This window comes from Leopardus geoffroyi, chromosome X, assembly GCF_018350155.1.
Source record: "Leopardus geoffroyi isolate Oge1 chromosome X, O.geoffroyi_Oge1_pat1.0, whole genome shotgun sequence".
In the NCBI taxonomy this organism is placed as follows: Eukaryota; Metazoa; Chordata; class Mammalia; order Carnivora; family Felidae; genus Leopardus; species Leopardus geoffroyi.
Window position 1 is genome coordinate 69,351,766 of NC_059343.1, and position 22,333 is coordinate 69,374,098.

At 35.4% G+C, this 22,333-nt stretch overlaps 1 pseudogene; it reads right to left on the reverse strand.

Annotated features, from left to right (window-relative positions):
- Window positions 1-20,480: 20,480 nt before the first annotated feature.
- LOC123594389 lies at window positions 20,481-20,820 on the reverse strand (annotated as a pseudogene).
- Between the last annotated feature and the right edge of the window lie 1,513 nt (window positions 20,821-22,333).

Consider the following 22,333-nt stretch of genomic DNA (forward strand, 5'->3'; position numbering starts at 1 on the left):
ACCAATTTGACAATAAATTTCATATAATAAAAAAAAATAATTTAATGTGTAGTCAAAACTAAGTTTAAAATAAATTAATTTTATTTATTTATTTTAAAAAATTCATTTAATTTGAGATAGACAGAGACAGTATGAGTGGGGGAGGTACAGAGAGAAGGGGAGAGAGAGAATTACAAGCAAGCTCTGTGCTACCAGCACAGCAGTCAGATGATGAGCTCAAACTGATGAACCAAGAGATCAAGATCCGAGCCAAAACCAAGAGTCAGACACTTAACCACCCAAGTGCCTCCAAAATAAATTAATTTTAAAAGTACACTGGTATAAGATTAAAATTCTGCTTTACTCTCTGTAAAAATGAAAAGTTTTCTTGGATTGTTTGTTTACTCTTGATAAACAAAATGTAAACAAAAAAAAAATTTACATCCTTTTATTTTATGAGTTCCTTGACTGATTTTTTTTCCAGAAATGTACATTTTTACCGCTTTTGTGTTTCCTACCTTCATACTGTCACTTCTAGTCTCGCCTTTACACTCACAGTGTCCCTTTTAATATTTCTCCCTGGTCTGGTATAGTGGTCATAAACGCCTCAGTTTTTGTTTGCCTGGGAAACTCTCTATCTCTCCTTCTATTCTGAATGATATTCTTGCTGATTTTAGTATTCTTAGCATATTTTTCCATTGAGCACTTTGAATAGATCATGTCATTCCCTTCTGGCTTACAAAGTTTCTGCTGAAATATCCCCTGCTAGCATTATGGGTTTCTCTTGTAAGTGAATAACTTCTTTTGTCTTGCTGCTTTTATTTTTTTCTTTATTCCTACCTTTTGACATTTTAATTGTTTTTGTCTTAGTGTGGATCTGCTTTTGTTGATTTTGTTGAGGCTTCTCTGTGCCTCCTGAATCTGGATATCTGTTTCCTTCTCCAGATTAGGGAAGTTTTTAGCTATTATTTCTTCAAACAAAATTTCTGACCTCTTTTCTCTCTCTTCATCTGAGACCCCTATAATACTCTTATTATGTTATTATATTTTGTGGAATCACTGAGTTCCCTAAGTCTATCCTTGTTTAGCATGATTCTTTTTTTCTATCTTTTGTTAAGTTGGATTACTTTCTTTTAATCTCTCTTCTATGTCATTAATTTGTTCTTCTGCTTCTTCCATCCTGCTTTTAATTCCATCAAGTGTGTTTCTAATCTCATTTATTACACTCTTCATCTCTTATTGATTCTTTTTTTTATCTCTGTGTTAATGGTCTCCCTGATGTCCTCCACAGTTTTCTCAAGTCCAGAGAGTATCATTATGATCATTATTTTAAATATTTCATCAAGTATGTTACTCATACCTGTTTTGCTTATATTTCTAGCTGTGGGCTTGTCTTGTTCTTTCATTTAGTACAATTTCTGTGTATTCTCATCTTGTCTACATCTTTGTGACTGTTTCTCTGTGTTAGGAAAGTCAGCTATATCTCCTGTTCTTGAGCACAATGGCCTTATGAAGAAGCGTTCCTGTAATTCCCTGATGTGTAGTGTACCCTCTTTGTTGGGGCCTGATGCTTGAGGGATTTTTTCCAATATGTGTTGTGTGCACTCTGTTGTTTCTTCCTGGTCACTTCGTCTTTCATGTCAGTCATCTGCAGAGGCTTTCTTTGCTCATTGTGTCCCTGGACTCAATATGATTCTTTTTAAATAGGTATGCTCTAATCTTCTTGTGAAATGAGACCTGTAATCAATGCTTCCAGAACCAAGTCTCTACAAAACTCTCAGGCCAGGAGACTTGGATTTGGAAGGGGTTTGGGCCAGTCTTCTGGGGTAGGGGGCCTGTGTTCTGGGACTGAGGCAAGCAGGATTGGGAATGGCCATTACACTTGAGCACAGGGGGCAGGGCTTGGTGTAAGCAAGTTAGGTGCAGAGTATCAGTGCTGTGCTGGTTCCCACAGATGGCCCTGTGCTTATGCTGAGGTACAGGGAATATAAATGGTGCCTGTAAGTTTCTTAGTTCCTAGAGGGATCTCTCATTGAATGCTGCCTCTCTGGGACACACTCCAAGATGAACAAATAACCTTCCCATTGTGTGCCTCAGGCACTCTTCAAATGATTGTTTCTATGCTGTATGTCTGTGGCCTGTTTGCCTTGCCTTCTCTCCAAAAACAGCCCCAATGCCTTCCAGTCTCTGTATAAGCCAAGGTCACTGATCTTTAAAACCCCAGACTTTAAGTCCCACTGGTTGCAAGAACTCAGGAAATTAGGTTCCTCTTGCTTTCCAGGCCAATTGCTATGGGGATTTGTTTTCCTCACGTACTTCTCTGTATGTATAATTGTCTCTTTCCATGGCCTTGGCTTCCTCCCCGCCACAACATCCAGGATCTGTTTCTGTCCCAAACTGAATTTCCAGACTTCCTATTTTCTTCCATGTGACCTCTTCTCTACCTTTAGTTGTAGAGTTTATTCTGCCAGTCTTCAGGCTGATTTCTGGGGTATTTATGATGATTTGATAATTATCTAGTTATATTCATGGAATGAGGAGAGCATAGGATCCTCTTACTCCACCACCATTGTCCTCTCTCTGGTGAATGATCTTTTGAATATATTTTTTGGATTTGGCTTGCTAATATATTGTTGAGGATTTTTGTATTTATGTTTTTCAGGGATATTGCCCTGCAGTTTTGCTTTTGTTTTTGTTTTTGTTTTTGTAGCAACTTTGGTTTTGGTGTCAGAGTAATGCTGTCCTCATGGAACTTTTTTGGAAGCTTTTCTTCCTCTTCTATTTTTTGGGATAATTTGAGGAGAATAGGTATTTATATATTTGGTAGAAATCACTTGCAAATTCATCTGGTCCTGGACTTTTGTTTCTTGGTAGTTTTTTGATTACCAACCAATTTCATTATTTATAATCTATCTGTTCAAATTTTCTAGTTTTTCTTGATGTAGTTTTTGAAGAGTTTGTTTCTAGGAAATATCCATTTTTTATGTTGTTAAGTTTTTGGCATATAATTTTTCATAATAGTCTTTTATAATTCTTTGTATTTCTGTGACCCCTCACCTGTTCATTCTCTTTTATTTTAACCATGTTTTAAATTCATTTGTTAATTTTGTCTGTATATCTTAAATATTATAATCTCCAAGATCATATACTTTATTCACTGCCATATTCCATAGTATGTCATAGATATCCATTAAATATTTTTTGAATAAATGGATTAATTAACCAAATAGGAAGAATGGGAACATTCCACAACAAATAATCACTTAGCTCCATTTTAAAGGAGTATACAAAGTTAGATTAAGGTATGCATAAACATTTATTAAATAAGACAGAATATAATCAGTCCTTTGAGGGAGGCACACACAGAAATAAAATTCCTGGTATATAATAGGTACTGATTAATTCTTTTTTTAAAATTTATTAAGATCCAATTGACTTATAACTTTGTGTAAGTGTAAAGTGTAAAATGTGCTGATTTCGTATATGTACGTATTGTTAAATGAATACATACCATAATAAGGTTAGTTAACACATCCATCACTTCATGTAGTTACTTCTACGTTTGGTGAAAATATTTAAGATTTACTCTCTTAGCAATTTGCAAGTATACAATACAGTATTATTGACTGTAGTCATAGTGTACATTAGATGATCAAAATTTATTCATCTTTAAAAAAATAAATATCTATTCATTTTTGAAATAGAGAACATGAGTGAGGAGGGGCGAGGGGGTGGTTAAAAGGTCCAAAGTAGGCTCTGCATTGACGGCAGCGAGCCTGATGTGGGCCTTGTATTCATGAACCATGAGAGTGTAACCTGAGCTGAAGTCGGACAATCAACCAACTGAGCCAACCAGGTTCCCAAATTTATTCATTTTCTAACTGGAAATTTGTACACTTTTACAAACACCTCCCCATTTGTCCCACATCCCAGCCACAACAAACTATCCTGTTTGTTTCTACGAGTTCAGCTTTTTAGATTCCATAGGAAAATGGGTCATATAGTATCTGTGTTTCTCTGTCTGTCCCATTTCACTTCATGTAAAGTCCTAAAAGCTTATCCATGTCACCAATGGCAGGATTTTGTTTCTTTTCTCTTTTATTTTCTTTCCTTTTTTTCCCTTTCTTTCTTTCTTTCTTCCTTTATTTCTATTTCTTCTTCTTCTTCTTCTTCTTCTTCTTCTTCTTCTTCTTCTTCGTTTTATTCTTCTTTTTGGTTAGGTAATATTCCATTGTGTATATGTCACATTTTCAATAATTACTTTTTGAATAAACAAATGAATCAATAAACACCAAGGTGATTATCAAAATTGAAGCTGATTTCAATTATATCCACTTCAAGATGTAGGAGTGGGTAGACAATTTAGGGACAGGAAAAAGAAAAAAACAAATAGGCCTGAGTTGGTTGAGGGGTTATAATCAAGAGGAAGCAGTACATAAGGTTTGGTGTTGAAAAGAAGCTTCCATTATGTCTTCTTTTGGGTCCTAAAAGATTAGTGTTATATACTGAAAGTATATAACATGTTTGTTTTTGTTCTTGATTCTTGGCATAGAACTTCAAAAACCTTGCAATTTCTTAAGTGATAGGATTATAATTGTTATCCTAATTAAATGACCCATGGCAGCCCCTAGAAAGTTACAGAATGGGAGCTGGTAATCACACAGGCTGAATGCATGATTAATGGGTTGGAATTTTTCATTGCCCAACTTACAGCAAGGAGATGGGGGCTGAGTTTATTCACATGACCAGTTATTTAATCAATCATGCTTATGTAATGAAAACTCATATAATAATTATGGACAATGAAGCTCAGGGGAATTTTCTGGTTAGTGAATATATTGCTGTACTGGAAAGGTGACATGATTTGACTCCAGAGAAGCAGAAACTTCTGTACTTGGACCCCTCCTAAACCTTGTCCTATGTATGTCTTCATCTCATTACTCATTTTTAATGTTTATAATAAATGGTAATCATAAGTATAGTGCTATTCTGAGTTATCTGAGTCATTTTAGTGAATTATCAAAATTAAGGAGGTTGTTGGAAACCCCAAATTAGCCAGCTGGGAAAAGTGACGGAGACCTAGGGACCACACTTAGGGCTGTCATCTGAAATAAAAAGTCTTGTTGGGGATATTGTCCTTTATCTTATGGGATCTGACAGATAGTGTCAGAATTGAATTAAATTATAAGAAACCCACATGGTGTCTGAGCATTAGTTTCAGAACGCAATCAGCAGCTCACAATATTTTTGCTACACAATTTGTCATTTATTTGGTATAAAGTAAAATTTTTTGACAACTATTTATTTTGGATGTGTGAATTTAACACCAATTTTCTATTTTCTCATTTCATTTCCCAGTGATTTCCCTGGTAAATTTGACACTGTGCAGTCGAATTTATATAGAAGTTGACACCGCGTTGATGTTAAATTAATGTTAATTTTGCTGTGCAGAAGCTTTTTATCTTCATAAGGTCCCAGTAGTTCATTTTTGCTTTTAATTCCCTTGCCTTTGGGGATGTGTCGAGTAAGAGATTGCTACGGCTGAGGTCAGAGAGGTCATTTCCTGCTTTCTCCTCTAGGGTTTTGATGGTTTGCTGTCTCACATTCAGGTCCTTTATCCATTTTGAGTTTATTTTTGTGAATGGTGTGAGAAAGTGGTCTAGTTTCAACCTTCTGCATGTTGCTGTCCAGTTCTCCCAGCACCATTTGTTAAAGAGGCTGTCTTTTTTCCATTGGATGTTCTTTCCTGCTTTGTCAAAGATGAGTTGGCCATATGTTTGTGGGTCTAGTTCTGGGGTTTCTATTCTATTCCATTGGTCTATGTGTCTGTTTTTGTGCCAATACCATGCTGTCTTGATGAGTACAGCATTGAAGAAATGGGCAGAAAACATGAATAGACACTTCTCTAAAGAAAACATCCAGATGGCCAACAGGCACATGAAAAGATGCTCAACGTCGCTTCCTATCAGGGAAATACAAATCAAAACCACACTCAGATATCAACTCATGCCAGTAAGAGTGGCCAAAATTAACAAATCAGGAGATTATAGATGCTGGAGAGGATGTGGAGAAACAGGAACCCTCTTGCACTGTTGGTGGGAATGCAAACTGATGCAGCCACTCTGGAAAACAGTGTGGAGGTTCCTCAGAAAATTAAAAATAGAATAACCTTATGACCCAGAAATAGCACTGCTAGGAATTTACCCAAGGGATACAGGAGTACTGATGCATAGGGGCACTTGTACCCCAATGTTTATAGCAGCACTCTCAACAATAGCCAAATTATGGAAAGAGCCTAAATGTCCATCAACTGATGAATGGATAAAGAAATTGTGGTTTATATACACAATGGAGTACGACATGGCAATGAGAAAGAATGAAATATGGCCCTTTGTAGCAACGTGGATGGAACTGGAGAGTGTGATGCTAAGTGAAATAAGCCATACAGAGAAAGACAGATACCATATGTTTTCACTCTTATGTGGATCCTGAGAAACTTAACAGAAACCCATGGGGGAGGGGAAGGAAAAAAAAAGAGGTTAGAGTGGGAGAGAGCCAAAGCATAAGAGACTCTTAAAAACTGAGAACAAGTTGAGGGTTGATGGGGGGTGGGAGGGAGAGAAGGGTGGGGGATGGGTATTGAGGAGGGCACCTTTTGGGATGAGGACTAGGTGTTGTATGGAAACCAATTTGACAGTAAATTTCGTATATTGAATAAAAAAATTAATGTTAAAAAGTAGTAACACTAAAACCAAATACACTCTGTATGTCACTTACAAAACATGATTTATCTCCTCTTGATTTAGTGAACTTTCAATTTTTTATGTACTTAAATTTTTGAAGATTTTTACTATTAATGCTCATGGAAATAAGTCCTAAGATTTTAGTTAAGAGACCATGTAAAATCCCAAGCATAAAAAAATAATGAATATAATAAATATAAGAAGAAAATATATTTCAAAATTATTTTCAGTTTTATTGAGAATTTACGTCTCAAGAGTGAGTCAACATAAAGTACCCACTATAGAAAGAGTACTTATTTCTTTCCTCCATCCCATTCCTGCCATCCACAGTTGAGGTATTGATATTTATTGTATGTGTCAAACCTGATAAATGGGCGTTCCATCAGTAGAGGGTAATGTATTCATTTTCTAGGGCTGCTGTAACAAAGTACCATAAAATGAGTGACTTAACAATATACTTGTATTGTGTCACACTTCTGGAAGCTAGTAGTCCAAGAACAAAATGTTGTCAAGGCCATGCTTTTTCTAAAGACACTAGGGAAAGTTCTAATTCAGGCCTCTCTACTACCTTCTGGTAGTTTTTTGGATTATGGAAATATAACTCCAACCCTCGTTTTGTGAGGACACCAGTCATAATAAATTAGGGGCCCATTCTACTCCAGTATGACCTCATATTACCTAATTATATCTGCAATTACTTTATTTCAAATTTAAGTCATATTCTGCAATATTGGGACTTAGAACTTCAACATATAGATTTTTAAGGAACCTAAATTTTGGGAAGGAATTGAAAGAAACATGGCAAATCAATTCATAACATGTAAGAAGTAATAATACCACTTTGTACATTTACTAAGTCTCAGGCTATATGTTAAGATATTTCTATAGGGTATCTCATTTTATTCTTACAACCACTAATTGATTTAGGTCCTATTGATTTCCATGTTTTATCAATGAGGAACTGAGGCTCAGAGAACTTAAACCTGTGTTGGCAAGTGACTGAGACAGGATTGGGACCCAGGTAATATTACCAGAACCTCCACTTTTGACCGTTATATACTTCTAAAACCCTAATGGTGTATATTCTCTTTGGACTTTAATGCAACACATTGTTCATTCCTTCCGTTTGAAATTCATGTTACTCAGTGAAAACCAGGACAATGGCTGTGCCATCCAAAAATTATGTTTTTTACAGTACATAATCTAAAGAGTAATAATATTCTGCTTTGTAGCATTTTATTTTGCACCTTGGCATTATCTAATTTTCCCAACTAGAGTATATGCTCCTTTATGTCAGGTATTGTGCCTTATACTTCTTTTCTGTATCCTACAGATACTAGCACTATGTTGACTTTCAGTAACTATTGTTGATAGAAACTTATGTCAGAAAACAAACTGTCATAACTATGTTCTGTTTTATGGGTAAAATACTTCTTTTAAAGATCTCCATGGAACTATATCTGTGGAATCAATTGCCATAAAGTCAATGCTAATACCTAAATACTTTTTTTCAACCATGGTGTACTAATGTGAGGGTTTGTAGTTTATTGAGTTTGGGGTCTTAAACTGTGGTTTCCCCACTGAGCAGTCATGAGGTATTGAGTAGATTAAGATATTTATCAATAACGCTTAGATTTGGATATTTTAGCAGGTATGTTTTTAAGGTAAAAATTCCATTTTTTGCAGAATATAAAATGTAGGTATCTATATTTTAATGTTTATTTATTTTTGAGAGAGAGAGAGCACAAGTGGGGGAAGGGCAGAGAGACGGAGACACAGAATCTGAAGCAAGCTCCAGGCACTGAGCTGTCAACACAGAGCCAGATGCAGGGCTCAAACTGATGAATGAAACTGAACCGTGAGATCATGACCCAAGCTGAAGTTGGATGCCTAACCGACTGTGCCACCCAGGGGCTCCTGTATCTATTTTTAATTATAGCATTAATTAGCAGCTTTATCTTTAAATTATTATTATTTGGGTCACCAAGTTGCCACGAGTGTAAGGTTTATCTGAATCAGGCAGGAGAAATAAAAGTCATGAAAAATACCTTCAACTCACCTCGGTTTTAGTGGTCCAGATTACCTTAATTCGAGTACAGACACATCTTTCTTACATTTTAGATCTTCATTTTCTCCACCTGTAATGAGAGAATGCTACCACCTGCCCTGCTTTACTCAGAGGGCCTTGTACATGATGAAGCATAGTACACTCTGAAGTGATGAACATTATTGCTTCATTAAAACACATCTCTAGGGGCGCCTGGGTGGCGCAGTCGGTTAAGCGTCCGACTTCAGCCAGGTCACGATCTCGCGGTCCGTGAGTTCGAGCCCCGCGTCAGGCTCTGGGCTGATGGCTCAGAGCCTGGAGCCTGTTTCTGATTCTGTGTCTCCCTCTCTCTCTGCCCCTCCCCCGTTCATGCTCTGTCTCTCTCTGTCCCAAAAATAAATAAACGTTGAAAAAAAATTAAAAAAAAAAACAAAGCACATCTCTAATATTCCAACTTTTATATTAAAACTCTTTAGGGAAATAATCTAGTTTTTAAAGTTCATACTTACATCAGACAAAGAATAGTTATATTTGAATGAAAGGACCTGTATCTTTGCTAAAACAACAACAAAAACAACAATAGCAAGAGCACCAAACATGCACCTAATCATCATGTGAAAATGGTTACTAATATTGAGTTTGAAGTTACAAGTACCTGGTAGAGGATAAGGAATTGCCCATACACATTTTATAATCCCATGTGCACATGTACTTATTTTCTTTTGTAGAGGACAGTGGAGCAGCCCTTAAAATGTGTATGGAACAAAAGGAGAAATATGCAAAATCTTAAATGACTTTTTGAGGTTGCAGGTTAGACTGTCTTACAATTTGAAGTAAAGGGAAGGATCCTAAAATAGATTATACTGAACATACTCTGTGGGGATACATGTAAAAAAGAATAATAACATCAGATACGCAGTTAAGGGCATAGCTCTAAGGTTAGTCTCAAAATAGGTAAATAGATGTTAAAGTAATACACACACATACATACCCACTTTTTGTCAGCATTACCAAAGCCACTGTGTATTTGTTTTTCCTAAAATCTCTACTTGAAGAACACAAAGCATTATCCCACTTAAAATGAGATAGTGCTAAAGCTCAGAGAGGGAAAAAGGCTTGCCAAAATCAACACAACTAGCTAATGGAATAACATATATAGAATCTATACACCTTAAAAGCAGATTTATCTCAACTTCTATTTTGAAAACAGATTTCTACAGGAGTTATGAAGTTTTAGTGTTGAAAAAGAGTGCAAAGGCCCAAGTTTCCCATTCCCCCACAAGGGAACCTCAAAGTCTTGGCCATCTTCTGTTTTTAATTTCTGTGGTCCTCAGGAAAGTCTCAAAAATGTTAAGCATTTTTTTTCTTCAACTGAACTCGGAGACTGAAAAGCCATGAATTCTGTGGTAGTGTTCCCAAAGAGAGACCATGTGTGTTAAGATCCCCTTTATTCTAGCCTCAGTAGTATATATATGTATATATATATATATATATATATATATATATATAATATACATAATATATTGTATATTATATATATTATATATTATATTATATATCTTATATTATATTATAATATATTATATATTATATAATATTATATTATATATAATTATTATATATACATATATATAATATTATAACATATTATATATATATTTTTTACCACAGTCCCTGTTTTTTCTTTATGGTGCCATTGTTTACCCCCAAATTCCTCTTAACATAGAGCTAATTTAAACCATCTTTTGTTCTTCAAAATAGCCCTTTGTCTCTTATTCCTTTAATCTGCCATTTTTTAACTGCAAAGAGAAGATAAAAAATAGCAAGGTATTTGTCTTTGCAAGATTACTTTCCTGAAAAGTTAGACTGTAGATCTGGAATTAATTCCAAATGTTATAAACTTCTCAGAATCTAAGAGAGTCCATATTCATATAGCATATTAGCAGAGTAACAATATAGTTCTTAACCAAAGTAGGAGACTTTTGAGGAAGAAAGAAGGCACTAACCAGACTGAACACTGAGACAGTAGGTCTAGGACTAGGACTGCCATTCTACATGTAAACTAATATAAATCTAGCAAAAACATATTCAGAGTCCCTAGAGTACATGTTTATCATCTTGGAGTCCTGAACTCTTTTAAGAATCTGAGTAAATCTGGGGCGCCTGGGTGGCGCAGTCGGTTAAGCGTCCGACTTCAGCCAGGTCACGATCTCACGGTCCGGGAGTTCGAGCCCCGCGTCAGGCTCTGGGCTGATGGCTCAGAGCCTGGAGCCTGTTTCCGATTCTGTGTCTCCCTCTCTCTCTGCCCCTCCCCCATTCATGCTCTGTCTCTCTCTGTCCCAAAAATAAATAAACGTTGAAAAAAAAATTAAAAAAAAAAAAAGAATCTGAGTAAATCTATAGACTCACTTCAAAGAAGACTCAAGACAGGGTTATATACACAGTATTTAAGCAAGGCGGTAACAAACTACAGCTCACGAGCCAAATCTTCCTCATTGTTTGTTTTTGTAAATGAAATATTGTTGGGACACAATCACAACCATTAGTTTATGAATCGCATATGGCTACTTTTGCACTGTGATGTAAGAGTTGAGTAGTTGCAACACAGATACTACAGGTGGCAAAATGAAAATATTCACTTTCTGTGTCAAGAACAAATTTACTGATTCTTTTTTCAAGAGAGCTATTATTATGCTTTATAATAAATACAGGGTTAACACTAAAAATATGAAGCTTAATTGAATTAAATGGAAATTCATGCATTTATGTTAAAAAGATTAATTTCACACAAACAGAATTGAGAAGACCTATCATAAAAGCATTAGGGTGTTTAGTTGACAAAATCTCAATATGACCCAACAGCATATCATGGCTTCCCACAAAGTCCATGCTATCTTAAACTGCATAAATAAAAGTCAGATCAAATCTAATATGTTGTACCACATTTTAAAAAGGGTGTTAATAAACTGAGGCAACCAGAGGTAGGTAACTGGAATTCATTAAAAAATCCAAAATCTATAAAGAATGTATCAAACTCAACACCCAAAAAACAAATAATCCAGTAAAGAAATAGGCAGAATACATGAATAGACTTTTTTTTCCAAATAAAATGTACACATGACCAACAAACACATGAAACGATGCTCAACATCACACATTATCAGAGAAATACAAATAAAAACCATGAGATACCACCTCACACTTTTCAGAATGGCTAAAATTAACAACACAGGAAACATCAGATGTTGGGAGAGGATGCAGAGAAAGGGGAACCCTTTTACGCTGTTGGTGGGAATGCAAACCACCTCAGCTGCTGTGGAAAACTGTATAGAGCTTCTTTAAAAATGAAAATAGAACTACCCTATGGCACAGCAACTGCAGTACTGAGTATTTACCCAAAGAATACAAAAATACTGATTTGAAAGGGCACCTCGATGTTTACAGCAGCATTATCAATAATAGCCAAATCATGGAAAGAGCCTAAATGTCCACTGACTCACGAATGGATAAAGAATATATGGTGTTCACACACACACGTGTACACGTGCGCGCGCACACACACTGGAATATTTTTCAGTCATCAGAAAGAATGAAATCTTTCCATTTGCAATGACATGGGTGGAGCTAAAGTGGATTATGCTAAACAAAATAAGTCAGTCAGAGAAAGACAAATACCATGTGATTTCACTCATATGGAATATAAGAAACAAAACAGATGAGCATATGGGAAGGGGAGAAGAAGAGAGAGAGAGAAACAAACCATAAGAGACTCTTAACTATAAATAACAAACTGAGGATTGATGAGTGGGAGGGGGTTGGGCTAACCAGGTGATGGGTATTAAGGAAAGCACTTGTGTTGAGCACTGGGAGTTATATGTAAGTGATGAATCACTAAATTGTACTCTTGAAACCAATATTACACTATATATGTTAAATAACTAGAATTTAAAATTTTGAAAAATATCTGTACCTATATTGCATAAGGGAATGTGAAATTTCTTTTCAAATATTAAGAAAGAGTGGCTTGTGGACAGGATTGAGATATAAATATAAGCTAGGCTATATGACAAAAAATATCTTCCACTCATATTTCAGTTTGCCTTGTAACTCAAAGACTCTATGAGCCTACACATTAAGCAAATAGATAATGGGACTGTCCTGACATAATGTTTCCTCTTGGAGTTAGGCTATTAAAAAAAAACTATCTTTGTAAATGTCATAAAGAAATACACTCTGAGTTCTGTGAAATATAAAAGTATTTTCAGGGGCACCTGGGTGGCTCATTGGTTAAGTGTCTGATTCTTGATTTCAGCCCAGGTCATAATCTCACAGTCGTGAGACTGAGCCCCACACTGGGCTCTGTGCAGGACATGGAGCCTGCTTAAAGTTCTTCCTCTCCCTCTCCCTCTTCCCCTCCCCTGTGCAAAAAAAAAAAAAAAAAAAAAAAGAACTAAAATTATTTTCAGTTAAAGTAGTGCAAGCAAGGGAAGAAGAGGATAATTTTGTTTTAATGTATTTTAGAAAGAAAGTGGTTTTAGAAAAGGTCTTCCTCACTACAGATTTATGAGCAGTGAGTGAAAAATTAATATTTAATGAAAATATACTTTTCATCATTAGGAGCCTGTATTTCATTCAAATCAATTGGACAGGAAATTATCTACCATTTTTCATATGGAAGATATCATAATGAGCTTCAATTAATTACTGTATATGATATCTTAATACAGTCACCATTAAAAGAAGGACCATTAAAGAACCAATGAAAAAACCCTGCCAATGTTAATCAGGATTTTATAGACAAAACTCTTAACCTGAAAAATACATATCCATATTATTTACTAAAAATTTCAATAACTTGAAAATCAAGATTAATCTTGAATTCAAAGATCTTAGCAGAATCCACAATTTCTTATTTTTCAAAACAGAAGTATGAAAAACAGTTCAATTTTGAGTTGTTTGTATGTGAAAGCAACACTTAATGTGTTCATATGTGGCTTATTGCTTCAAATGCTTCTATTTGGAATAAACATTGCTTGAGCCTCCGAATTTCATGTTCTAGCCAGCATGAAGATAATAACTTCAGCTGACACCATAACATCATTTCATATTGTGACATTTTGCAGTTTATAAAGGCACATCCACATATATTTCACTATACTTTCTGCACAGAAATTCTATAGGTAGAGAGAAAAAGAGGCACTATCCTAATTTCTCAGTTAAGAAGCTAATCCTGAGAAAGTCTTCATGGCTACCTCATGGTAGCCCAACATTTCACTGGTAAAATAAAGATTCAAATACAGGCTTTCTGATAGTATGTGCTGTGCTGTATTTACTTTACTATAGAGGAAGGTGTGTTGAATCTGAGGATTTGCAGATATAAAGTCATAAAATGCTTCAGAAAGGGCAGTGTCTACCCTCTGGAGATTAAATACATTTGAAACAGCTTTAATCTTAACTTTTCCAAGTCAAATAGCTGTATTTAACCTATTTAATAGACCATTTATTAGAGTCCAGTATATATCATTTCCTTTGATTATGTTACTTTCCAAGAGGGATCATTGGTAGTGGGTTTGGCATAAAGCTATTATGTATAAGCAAAACATTTTGGTGTGAAAAAAATCAATAATATACTTATGAAACCATTACTATGTACCTGGTACTTCACTTTATATACATTTTTAATCCTTATAAAAACTGTAGGAGGTAAATACTATTATTATCTCCTTTATGCAAATGAGGAAACTAAAATCTACAAACGTTATGTAATTTGCACTACATCATACAGCTAAAGTTAGGATTCAAAGTAAGATACATGTGATTCAGAAGATAATACTTTTCCAACTATTCAATTCTGTATAAATGTAACAATTTGTTTTTGCACAGTATCATTTTATTTACCAAACCACGTGTGTATACTTTTATAATAAATAATATTATGTGCACCCTTCCCCACAACATTCTCAACAATTGCTTCCTAAAAACAGGGACAGAAGACAATATCCACAAGTTACAGATTTGAAACCTAAGATATAGAGTAGTCAAGCGACCTGCCAAGGCCTCACAGAGATATAGTTAATAAGGGAGAATTCAGTATAAGTATTCTGTGCTTTTGGCATTTAATTCATGCTGCCTAATAGAGAAAAATAATCAATAAAATTTTAAAAAGGCAAATTATATAAAATGGCAAAAATGAAAAGGAAAAACTTTAGATATAGAAAAACTATGTGTGACATCATCAACAGAAATCAAAGGGGCACTGATTTTAGAACTTTGGGCACTGGATGAACTAACAAGAAAAATAGTATGTCAATCACAATTTTTTAAAAGCATAAGTTATTGAAAAATATGAAACTGCAGTCCAGTTTCATATTGTGAAAAAGATAAAGAGAATGAAAGATACAGGTTGGAAACAGGGGAGAGTAGATGAAGGTAACAGAAATACAAAGTGAGGAGAGAAAAAAAAGGAATAATATTGGCTCAAGAAGGAAAACCTGAGGGGCGCCTGGGTGGCGCAGTCGGTTAAGCGTCCGACTTCAGCCAGGTCACGATCTCGCGGTCCGTGAGTTCGAGCCCCGATGGCTCAGAGCCTGGAGCCTGTTTCCGATTCTGTGTCTCCCTCTCTCTCTGCCCCTCCCCCGTTCATGCTCTGTCTCTCTCTGTCCCAAAAATAAATAAACGTTGAAAAAAAAAATTAAAAAAAAAAAAAAGAAGGAAAACCTGAGATTAGTGGTTTGAAGTTACTGGGTGGAGGGTGGCTTTTGTTTAAGAAAGAATATTTGATAATGAAAAGTATACAATAGTATACTCTTATTTGTTTAATTCAATGGCTCCTTCTGAGACTTCATCAAGCTGAAGTGCTTTTGAACTTTTCTCAATATCCTTGTAATTAATCCTGTCCTTCCTATTTTTTTGTGATATGGGACTTTTCTGGCTCTTCTTTATCAGTGTATCTGGTCACCAGCCTCAGCTTTGTCAATAACTCATTATTCTGTGACCTTGAACAAGTCATTTATCTCTGAATTGAATTTCTTCAAAACTCAATGATGGAGTGCATGATCTTCAATGTCTTTTCCAGTTCTAGAGAGTCATGATTCTATAATTATCTACAGTGGTAATTTTCCCCAACCTTAAATCAGCATTTACTGCCGGGCTTTCTTATCTCACTCACACTGTAAGCACTCATTTGGAAATGAGGGATGACTTTCAAATCTTTCTCTGTCATCTTTTGTCCCAAATACCAGACCTCTTTATACAAACCATTCCACCTGATGTCCCCTAGCCACCTCAAAAAACTCACCTTTGCAAATATGTATTCTTCCTCCTTTACCTCCTCGGTTCCTTAGAAATATCATGATCTTCTACAGTTGAAGCTCTTAAGATCAATACTTTAGTGACATCTTCAATTATCTCTTCACATAAAGTTGATAAACAATCTTATCAGGTTTAACTATGAAAGTCTCTTGTATTCATCCAATTACTGTTTTGTTAGTGCCCTGGTTTGGGTATCCATGTTTCTTAGTGATTCAAACTACTGTAACAGTTTTCTAATCTGCAAATTTCCCATTCTTATCTTCAATCATTTCTTCCAAACCTTGTCTTGTTGCAACCAGAGCTAACTTCCTTTAGTACAGACTTAATTATATTTGATGAATTACTGCTCATAAAGCACTTAGAATGGTCACTGTAGTATCGTTATTTATATGCTGTATAAATATTAGCTATTATTATTATTCCATTGCACAAAAATGTTTGAAAACTTCCCTAATATACAGAGAAAAAGTCTATATTTTTTAGATTAGAATTTAAGAATCATTAAAATTTGGTATCAACTTCCCAGTTATATTTTCTACTCTATTTCACTGAATTAAAAAAAAATTATTTTTAAAAAATGTTTATTTATTTATTTATTTATTTATTTATTTAGAGTGTGTGTGCGTGCGTGATGGAGAGGGGCAGAGAGAGAGAGGAAAAGAGAGAATCACAAGCAGGCTCTGTGCTGTCAATGAGAATCCTGATGCAGGGCTCAATCCCACAAACTGTGAGATCATGACCTGAGCCGAAATCGAGGGTAGGAACCTTAACCAACTGATCTACTCAGGCATCCCTCCACCACCCCAAAAAAACCTTTAGTTGCCTTATTTTCACACATGTCAATTTTAAGAGGACGTTATCCATCCTGTAGCCACTTTATTTTGTGTCACGTGGTTCTATTTCCCTCCTTCCTCTCCCACCAGAGCTTAGGTGTTTGGATAATGATTAGGCATTAATTATACAATAGAGGACCTAATCTGGCTACGAACCTATATGTTATTTGGCCTGCCACAAAAAGAAAAACTGGACCAAAATCTGATTTTCTTTTTCTCAGTAATTTATATTAATACATTTGGAAAGAATTTTCCAGTTAGCAGTAAGAAGGGGGGTGGTGGAATGATAATGGAGGAAGAAATAAACAGCAGTGGCCATGACGAGCCATATGTAAGATGAAGTTAGGTATGGACAGATAATAAGCAGAAGCAGGATTAGTTGATTCGGATGGAAATAAAATAAGAGACCATTTATGCTGGAGGAGATATGCCATAAGAAACCAGAACCAACTGGATTCTTAGGGAATTTGAAATAGTGTATCCTAGAGCTGCTTCTATTCTTTTTTTAATTTTTTTTATTTTTTAAAATATACATCCAAGTTAGTTAGCATATAGTGCAACAATGATTTCAGGAGTAGATTCTTTAGTGTCCCTTACCCATTTAGCCCATCTCCCCTCCCATAACCCCTCCAGTAACCCTCTGTTTGTTCTCCATATTTAAGAATCTCTTGTGTTTTGTCCCTCTCCCTGTTTTTATATTATTTTTGCTTCCCTTCCCTTATGTTCATCTGTTTTGTCTCTTAAAGTCCTCATATGAGTGAAGTCATATGATATTTTTCTTTCTCTGACTAATTTCACTTAGCATAATACCCTCCAGTTCCATCCACGTAGTTGCAAATGGCAAGATTTCATTCTTTTCATTGCCAAGTAGTGAGTAGTATTCCCGTGTGTGTGTGTGTGTGTGTGTGTGTGTGTGTGTGTGTATACATACGTGTGTGTGTGTGTGTGTGTGTGTGTGTGTGTGTATAACATCTTCTTTATCCATTTCTCAGATGATATACATTTGGGCTCTTTCTATGATTTGGCTATTGTTGATAGTGCTGATATAAACATTGGGGTACAAGTACCTCTATGAATCAGCTCCTTGTATCCTTTAATAAATACCTAGTAGTGCAGTTGATGGGTTGTAGGGTTGCTCTATATCTACTGTGTTGAGGAACCCCATACTGTTTTCCAACCAGTTGTCATTTCCATCAACAATGCAAGAGGGTTCCCCTTTCTCCACATCCTCACCAACATCTATTGTTTCCTGAGTTGTTAATTTTAGCCACTCTGACCTGTGTGAGCTGGTATCTCAATGTGGTTTTGATTTGTATTTCTCTGATTTTTAGTGATGTTGAACATCTTTTAATGTGTCTGGTAGCCATTTGAATGTCTTTTTCTATTCCTGTCTTCTACCCATATCTTCATTGGATTATTTGTTTTCCAGACGTTAAGTTTGGTATTTTCTTTATAGATTTTGGATACTAGCCCTTTATCTGATATGTCATTTGCAAATATCTTCTCCAATTCTTTGGTTGCCTTTTAGTTTTGTTGATTCTTTCCTTTGCTGTGCAGAAGCTTTTTATCTTGATTAGGTCCCAATAGTTTCTTTTTTTCTTTTAGTTCCCTTGCCTTTGGAGACATGTCAAGTAAGAAGTTGCTGTGGCTGAGGTCAAAGAGGTTGTTGCCTGTTTTCTCTTCCAAGTTTTTGGTGGTTTCCTGTCACACATTTGGGTCTTTCATCCACTTTGGAATTTATTTTTATGTATAGTGTAAGAAAGTGGTCCAGTTTCATTCTTCTGCATGTTGCTGTCCAGTTTTCCCAGCACTATTTGCTAAAGAGACTGTCATTTTTCCATTGGATGCTCTTTCCTGCTTTGTCAAAGATTAAATGGCCATAAATTTGTGTGTCTAATTATGGGTTCTCTATTTTATTCCATTGGTACATGTGTCTGTTTTTGTTCCAGTACCATCACAGATGACATAATGCTCTACATGGAAAACCTGAAAAACTCCACCAAAAAACCGGCTAGAAGTGACACATGAATTCAGCTAAGTCTCAGGATATAAAATAAATGTACAGAAATCAGTTGCATTTCTATACACTAATAATGAAGCAATAGAAAGAGATATCAAGGAATTAATCCCATTTATAATTGCACCAAGAACCATAAAATGCTTAGTAATAAACCTAACCAAAGAGGTAAAAGATTTGTATACTGAAAACTATAGAAAGCTTATTGAAAGAAAGTGAAGAAGCCACAAAGAAATGAAAAAAAAAATTCCATGTTCATGGGTTGGAGGAACAAATATTGTTAAAATGTTGATACCACCCAAAGCAATCTACACATTCAATGCAATCCCAATCAAAATACTACCAGCATTCTCAAAGGTAGAACAAACAATCTTAAAATTTGTATGGAACCAGAAAACACACTGAATAGTCAAAGTAATATCGAAAAAGAAAACCAAAGCTGGAGGCATCACAGCCTCAGATTTAACCTGTATCACTTAGTATAATATTCTGTAGAGGCATCCATGTTATTGCAAAAGCAAGATTTCATTTTTTAAGTCTGATTAATATTCAATTGTGTATATATACCACTTTTTTATAATTGATATTTTATTGGTTGTTCTAAGGATCACTACACAAATTTCAATTTGTACACAATTCTTAACATATATACTGAAAACCCAAAAAGGTCACGTAGCTGTAATTGTTTTGTGAAAGTTATTCCAGTGGCAATCCTGCTTAAAATTTGGAGGCAAATTTTTCTTAACAGTATATAAATTACCAATATCTTAAATGTTGACACACTGTAACATTGTTAAGTCCCATTATTTCACAATTAATAAAATATACATTACATATCCAAATTTTCAATCTTACATAGCACATTGACAAAGTTACTGGATAAACTGGACTACCACTACAAAGATGTTATGGAGTGCACACAATTCTGCCAGGGAGAGCCAAGATCAAGGAGTGGTTTTCCTCAGGAAACAATCCTACCAAGAACAAATGGGAATAGTAGTAATTTAAAATGTTCAAGATATATTAAATGCATGACTGACTCCAGATTTCCATTTAGTATGCTTTGTATTATAGGATATAAAAACTACCCCATCCAGGGACGCTTTTTCCAGGATATAACAACTATCAAGTTGAGTGCCTGACTGTTGGTTGTAGTTCAGGTTATGATCTCACAGTTCATGGGTTCGAGCCCCACATCTGGCTCTGTGCTGACAGTGTGGATCTGCCACTCTGCTGTTCATGCTCTGTCTCTGGCAAAAATAAATAAATAAACCTTTTAAAAAAACCTATCCCATGTATGGAATGTTAAGCTGACACCCAAGATAATCAAAGCCTCCCATATTCAATATACCACTATTTTCTTGCTGTACCAAAAAGTAAACAACCATACAATTATTTCACTTCTTAAAAAAAAAAAAAACATTTACACTTAAAAAGTAGTATGAATGAGATTTCTTCCTTCTTAAAAATGTTTATAGAGCTACTAAAAAACTTGCATTTACAAAATAGTTGATAAAAAATATTCCTCTGGATTGTACAAGAAAGGAGACAGAGAGCACTGATAAGACATGGTATGTGATATTAATCAAACTTGGCTTCTTTCTCTCCTGCTTCATCAGAGGCTGGACTCTCCTCATTTTTAGTTTCTCCATTTTCTGCATGTAAGTCTTCTTTCATTTCTTGGTTAGCCACTTCAACCTGTTCTCCCTTTGGTCCCCCTTTCCACTTTGTTTCCACTTTTTTTGTCTGAAGATTTATTCCTTCCTGCCACTTGTTTTGGCTTTGTTTCCACTTTTCAGGAGCGGGTTTGTCTGACAACGTCCCCAATCTCGTCTTGGGCTCCTCCTTTGTCACCCCCTCAGTGGAGATGAACTTTCTTTTAGGTATCATGGCAAAGTGGCTGGTGTGTGCTGGGTGCCTGAGGGTCAACGGGGTGCTGAGAGCCTTCATGAAGTTGGGCTCTATACTGCTTTTCTTTTACCCTTTCAACTATGGATGGACACTTAGCTTGTTTCCATATCATGACTATTATAAGTAATGCTACAATAAACATAGGGTTACATGTATCTTTTAGAATTAACTTTTCATGAGTTCTTTTTGGCAAATATCCAATAGTGGAATTATTGGAATATACAATATTTTTAGTTTTAATTTTTGAGGAATCTTCATACTGTTTTCCACAATGACTTTACCAATTTGCATTCCCACAAACAGTGCACAAGTGTTCTTTTTTCTCCACATCCAAACCAACACTTGTTATTTCTTGTCATTTTCACTTTAGCCATTCTAACTCACATGAGGTGATATCTCATTGTGTTTTCTAAATGTTTATTTATTTTTTTAGAGAAAGAGAGGGAACACACAGGGGAGGGGCAGAGAGAGAGAGAGGGAGACAGGATCTGAAGCAAGCTCTGTGCTGACAGCAGAGAGCCTGATGCGGGGCTCAAACTCACAAACTGAGAGATCACGACCAGAGCCAAAGTTGGACACTTAACCAACTGAGACCCCCCTCTGTGTGGTTTTGACTTGTCCTTCCCTGATGAGGATGACTGATGTTGACAATCATTTCATTTGTCAGTTACCCATCTGTATGTCTTCTTTGGGAAAAGGTCTATTCAGAATTTCTTCCCAGGTTTTAATCAGATTGTTTAAGTTTGTGGTGTTGCATTGCATAAGTTCTTTATATATTTTGGATACTGACCCCTTATTGGATATATCATTTGCACATACCTTCTCCCATTCAGTAACTTGTCTTTTTGTTTTGTTGATGGTTTCCTTTGCTGTGAAAAGCTTTTTATTTTTATATAGTTCCAATAATTTAATTTTGCTTTTGTTTCTCTTGTCTTAGGAAACATATCTTAAAAAATGTTGCCATGGCTAATGTTCAAAGAAACTACTGCTTGTGTTCATTTTTAGAATTTCTATAGTTTCAGGTGTCACATTTAGGTCTTTAATCCATCTTGAATTTATTTTTGTGTATGGTGTTAGAAAGTAATCAAATTCCATCCTACTTCTATCCAATTACATATATGTAGTTGTTCTGTTTTCCCAACATATTTTCATTGAAAATACTTTATTTTTACCATTCTATATTCTTGCCTCCTTTGCGAGATTAATTGACCATATAACTGTAGATTTATTTCTAAAGTGTCTATTCTGTTTCAGTGATCCATGTGTCTATTTTTGTGCCAATAACATACTGTTTTCATGACTATAGATTTGAAAAATCTCTCAACAAATTGGGCTTAGTGTGAAAATTCCATATAATGGCCATACAAGAAAAATAATACAGTTGACATCATGCTGAATTTTGAAAAGTTGAGGAGTTTTCTCCTAAGATCAGGAAAAAGACTTGGATATCCACACTCACCACTTTTATTCAGTGTAGTACTGGAAGCCCTAG